Source organism: Lissotriton vulgaris, chromosome 4_1 (genome assembly GCF_964263255.1).
Source record: "Lissotriton vulgaris chromosome 4_1, aLisVul1.2, whole genome shotgun sequence".
NCBI classification, from domain to species: domain Eukaryota; kingdom Metazoa; phylum Chordata; class Amphibia; order Caudata; family Salamandridae; genus Lissotriton; species Lissotriton vulgaris.
In genome coordinates this window covers 1,469,970,906-1,469,976,951 of record NC_141691.1, presented here as the reverse complement: position 1 = coordinate 1,469,976,951, position 6,046 = coordinate 1,469,970,906, and positions in this window count along the sequence as shown.

Genomic DNA, 6,046 nt, shown 5'->3' with positions numbered 1-6,046 from the left:
CGATGGAAATATGCGATGTAACTTGGATGGATAGAGGTACCAGTCATACATAAGTTTCAAATGAGCCTCCCTAAGGTCAGTCGAATGGTTATGGGCTTTGATATCTCGCCACAACCCTGCCCACTCGCCATCCGAGATGTCTCTCCCAAGACAAGTCTCCCAGTGCTCCATATAGCGGGGCCTTGGAAATATGACAGTGTCCAAGAGCAATCTATACAAGAAGGAGATCGCCCCCTTCATACCCGAAGTACGAGCGATAAACGCCTCGAACGGCGTCAGCCGCCTCGTGGCCGCCTCCCGCACCTCCGGCGAAGTAGCCCAATGCATCAGTTGGATATGATGGAATCGTTCAGTGGGGGAGACACCATAGTCCCTCATGCAGTTGTGGAAGGTAAGGGGCTCCGCCCCATGAAACAAATGAGTGAGCACTCTACAGCCCCCCTCGGCCCAAAGTGTAAACGGCCCATCTCGTACCGCCGGCGGAAAGGATGGGTTCCTGTGTATTGGGGTAAATGGTGACGGAAAGGTGGTCCAGCGGTCATCGCTACTGACCGTGTCCCAGACTTTCAGGACAGTGCTAGTGGGAGTGCATATATAGGCGTTCTTAGGCCGGTCCGGTTTAGGCTTCCAGGCCAAGTCCCAAATGGACCTTCCAGCTACACTACGCTCCATATGGAGCCAATGCTTCTCCGAGAGAGGCTGCGACCATTCTACCAGCACCCTCAGTTGTGCAGCCTTATAGTATAAATGCATGTCGGGAAAGCCCACTCCCCCCTCCCCCCGCGGCCGTCGAAGTACAGCATATGAAAGCCGCGCTCGGCCTCCCTGCCACACAAATTTCAACATCAGGGTCTTCAAGCGCCGGAAGAAGTCAAGGTCCACAGGTATGGGCAGAGCCTGAAAAAGGTATAAGAATTTAGGCAGCAGCACCATCTTGATCGCGTTCACTCGACCGAGCCAAGAAATGAACTTCGGCTTCCACCTTTCCAGCTCGCACCGGACCGCCGCCAACGCAGGGGGGAAGTTAGCTGCGAACAGCCCTCCCAAGGTGGGAGTCAATCTAATACCAAGATACAGCAACGAGGAGGAGGACCACGAGAGGGACGTAAGCGTTCGCACATGGTTTACAGCAGCCGGAGGAAGAGTCAGATTCAGAATGTACGACTTATTCACATTAACTTTAAAACCCGCGACCTCCTCGAATTCAGACAGAACCGCATGGACATGAGGTAGCGAGCGGGCCGAGTCCCCCAGGGACAGGAGGACATCGTCCGCGAACAGTGAGATCTTATGTTGTTCGCCGGTGAATGGAAGGCCGACGATCTGTTCCCTCTCTCTGATAGCAAGGGCCAGGGGTTCTATACTGAGAGCGAAGAGAAGCGGGGAAAGAGGGCACCCCTGGCGCGTGCCGCGGGAATGGGGAAAGCAGGCAGATCTATGCCCGTTAACCAGCACCCTAGACACCGGCCGATCGTAATTAGCCCGGATCATCGTCATGAATCGAGGGGAGAAGCCGAAAGCCTCCAGCGTTAAGTTCAAGAACCCCCAATCCACTCGGTCGAAGGCCTTTTCCGCGTCTAGACCTACCAGTATGGCAGGAATGCGAAACCGGTCAGCCTTTTAAATCAAATGCATCACCCGGCGCAGATTGTCATGGGTTTGCCGCCCTTTGATAAATCCAGACTGGTCCGGGTGAATAATGGCCGGCATCAGATCCTGGAGCCGTTTAGCAAGGATCGAAGAGTACAGCTTGGCATCCAGATTAAGGAGCGCTATCGGACGATAGGAGGCGCACTGGGTGGGATCCTTCCCCGGTTTGGGGAGAATGGTGACCAAAGCCTCGGCCATCGATCCCGAGGTCCGCCCCTCAACAGCCATGGTATTGAAGAGGATGGTCAAAAAATCACAGAGTTCTCCTGCAAACGACTTGTAGAACGAGGCCGTGTACCCGTCAGGGCCTGGGGCCTTGTGAAGTTTCAGAGCTTTGATGGCGTCCAGCACTTCCTCCCTCGAGATAGGAGCCGAGAGGAGCTCATTCCACTCCCTGGAGACCCGAGGTATAGGGAGGCTAGCCAGGAAGGCAGACTGAGCAGCTCGGTCCAGGTCCTCTCCTTCATACAGAGCAGCATAAAAGCGGCCAAAGGCGGTAGCCTTGTCCCCATCCCTGTGCAGGTCCTTCCCCGTCTCATCCTTAATCCCCCCGACATACTCACGCTCTCGTTTATCTCGAAGCTGTCTCGCTAAGTGCTTCCCCACCTTGTTCCCCATCGCGTAGGAAGTCCTCCGCAACCGCAGGAGCGTGAATTCAGCCCTGTTGTTATAGTGAGCCCGGAGCTTCCCCCGGACCGCAGTCAAAGGCCGCAGGGTCACCCGGGACGGGTTAGCTTTATGAGCTTGCTCCAACACTGCTAGTTCAGACTCTAGGGCCTCACGTTCTTTCCTCCTTTGCTTATTAAGATTTGCATTTAGGCTCAAGCAGGTACCCCGCAACGAGGCCTTACAGGCATCCCAAGTGGTATACACCGAGGTGTCCGAAGGCGGGTTAAGCTCCAGGAAGTCCCGAATGGCCTTCCTCAAATCTCTACACGCAACATCATCCCGAGTCAGCGCCTCGGGAAAATACAATTTCTTCCATCCGTCACCCCCCATTGACCACTGCAACCCCAGCACGACTAAGCTGTGATCCGACACTGAGAGTGGGAAGATACTGGAAACCTGGGTGTCCCCCCTAAGAGCCTGGCTTATAAAAAATATGATCAATTCGGGAGTATGACAAATGAACGTGGGAGAAATAGGTGTAGTCCCTAGACTGGGGATACAAGAAACGCCAGCTATCTATCAGCCCCAGTGCCCCACCCGCCGTTGCGTCTCAGCGGAAAAGACCCCAGCTCCCGACCTTTGCTATCCAGTACCTTGTCCCACACCATATTGAAGTCCCCCAATAGGAACAGCTGGCCCTCCAGGAACTCCCCCACCTTCTCCAGCAGTGTTTGCAGGAAGCCGTTCTGCGAAGCATTGGGCCCATACACCACCACAAAAGTGCACATACGCCCATACAGCAACCCCTTCACCATCAGCCATCTCCCCTCTTTATCTCCATTCACCCCAACCGGCTGGAAGTGGAGGGAGGCCCGAAACAAAAGGGCCACCCCGTTGTGCTTAGCGGAAGCGGACGCCCTATAAATGAGAGGAAAATGTCGGTGCCTAAGCCTGAGCTCGTCTTTCCTGGCTAGGTGAGTCTCCTGGAGCCCCACCACGTCTAGATGATGATCCGTTAGATACTTCCACACCTTCTGCCGCTTCTGCGGTGAATTAAGCCCCTTCACATTCCAGGTGCCTACGCTAATAGTCATGACAATCCAGGAAACAGCCCCCGCTCCAGAGTAGGGATAGTCGGGGACGGGGACCTCCCACCTCCCCACCCGAGGACCCAACCAACCCCCCCTCGTCACCCCCACCCCCTGTACCTTCCACCCACCGTACCTTCCCCCACATTACTAGCATGCCGTCTACAAGTAAGAGCGTATCAAGCACTGCCCCCGCAAACTGAGTCAGAAGAGTAAAATACGGCGCAGAACCCCACACCCTCTCGCAGCACCCTTCACACACATTCAACGGTCGCCACCACCAAACCCCCGACCCCCCCCTGAGCCCCAACTCCCCCCCCGCCTGCCCCAGCCCCAGAACCCCCCCCCCCTGCCCCCCCCAAAAAGAAACAGAGATATAACAAAACATAACTCAAGGCACTGAACCTGAACCTCGTAGTCATCAGTTCCAGCAGGCCACAGTTCGAAAGTCCCACACTGGACTGGAATCGGGGCCGGGGTGTCAACCAGGCAACCCCCAGGTCCAAAGTCCACGGTGTCTCCTCCAAAAGTACAATCGAACCCCGGGGACCTCAAGGCAAGAGCCCCTCCGACGCCAGGCAATGAGACCGAGGTCATGCCGCCCCAGAGCTCGTCTGTGAATCCGCCATAGTGGCCGAGGCCACCGAGGCCACCGCGGCCCCTCTCTTCTGCTCTCTAGTTGTAGGGTCCGGTCTCCGCCGCTCTGGTGAAGAGCCCACTCTGTGCCAGGAAGAAGAACGACGCCGCCTCCTCGATGGTGATCCGCGGGCCCCCTGAGAAGGGTCCTCGTCCTCTATGCCCAGAAGGTCCTTCGCCACTTGTAGGGAATTGATCTGCCTCAGCCTATTTTCCCATCGAAAGATGATCCTGAAGGGATGTCCCCACGAGTAAGAGACCCCGCGCTCCCGGAGGAAGGCGGTCATAGGCCGGAAATCCCTCCGCTTCTGCAATGTCGTCGTTGCTAGGTCCTGATACAGCTGCGGGCGGTGTTCTCTAAACTGCAGGGGAGAGATGGTTCTAGCTTTCCTCAAGATCCTCTCCTTCAGCTGAAAGTCATGCACACAGACGAGGATATCCGGAGGCGGACCCCCCCCCGTCTGGGCAACCCCACTCTGTGCACTCTGTCCATCTGAATGTTACGCACCTCTTCATCCTCCAGAATCTGCAGAAACAGGGCCTGGACGTATCCACGCAGGTCCCCCGCCTCACCGTCCCACGGCACCGCTTTGATACGAATGTTATTTCTCCTAGAGCGGTTCTCTAAGTCATGCGCGTGGGTTTGCAGATCCAGATTCTGCTCAGTTAGGCGGATAACATCCAGTTGGAGCTGGTGCACATCATTCGCCATGCTCAGATCGTGGTCCTCCAGCGTCGCCACCCTTTCACCAATCCCATCCACATCTCTCCTCACCTCCCGGAGATCCGAGGCTAACTGCAAGCGGAGTTCGGAGATGTCATCTTTAATGGAGGCGAAGAGCTCCGTCATGAAAGCCTTAGTGGCGGGTGCCTCGTCGTCCGATTGCCTCGAAGATCCACTGGCACCCGGCGAGGCCGGTTGCTGTGACGATTTGGAGGCTCCATCTTTCAACAGCTTCCCCCTACGCTGCAAAGAGGTCATGGCGGCTGCGCTCGGCCGCGAAAAATTGCCACACTCCTGTCACACGATTCCTATGGGGCCCCAGCCTGGGGCCTACACACCAGGCGCAGCGAGACCACTTCCCAGCTAGTCCGTTCAGCAACTCTGCCTCATCCGCCCACTGCGATCACGGGCCGGCCTGCGCAGCGAGCCCCCGAGGACCACACTCCACACAGAAGCACAGAAGGGCCGGTAGGGGTCCCCCACAAAGTCGGTGTCCAGCCCGCCGGGTGTGCTTGTGGGCCTCAGGCCAGTTCCGCCACTAGCAGCCAACTCCAGGGGCAGGCAGGGCCAGACCGCCGAGTTCCACGAAGAAGGCCCCTCCAAAATGGCGCCACAGGCGTGACCGGCGGTCGCGTACCCCTCTCCGGCAGCGGCAGCGTCCAGCCCACTCAACCCGGCCTCCGTGCCTTCCTCGTGCCAACCCGCCGCCTCACAGGGGGCCAAATCTCGGGGCCAGAGAAGCAGGGTAGCCAACAAAGTCCCCTGAGAGCCTCAGGCCAGTTCGGTAGCGAAGCCGAGGGCAGGCCCGCCACCAGAACCGATCAGCACAGGCAGCGACCCGCCCTACTGCCACTGCAGGGTCTGCTCTCCCTCCGTCCGTTCCAACTCACTCAGCGAACCGCAGCACGGGAGCCGTGACCCCAAGGGCTCCCAGCCAGTACGGCCCCGCCGGGCCCGGTCCACGTGTGCTCCGTTACACCCAGCTGCCTCGGCCGGGCTCCGACCTCCGACCCGCCCCGCGGTCCGCTCCCCCGCAGGCCAGGCGTTCCAACTGTTCCCTCTGGTCGCAATGCAGGCAATCAGCCTTCAGCGGTCCCTCGCCGGCCAGGCGCCCTCCAGTCCGGGCCCGGCTCCAATCACCCAGTACTTCTGCCGCCAAGTCTCCTGCCCGGCTCCACTCCGGCCGGCTCCGGGGGCTTCCAATCCCCCCTGACCGGTGCAGCCGATGCCTCCTCCTGAGCAACCCCGTTGCCAGCTGTACCGCCGACGAAGCCCGCTCTCTGCCCCCGTTGGGAGCGATGCGCGGACACCAGGCACCTGCGACCCCTTACGAGATCGG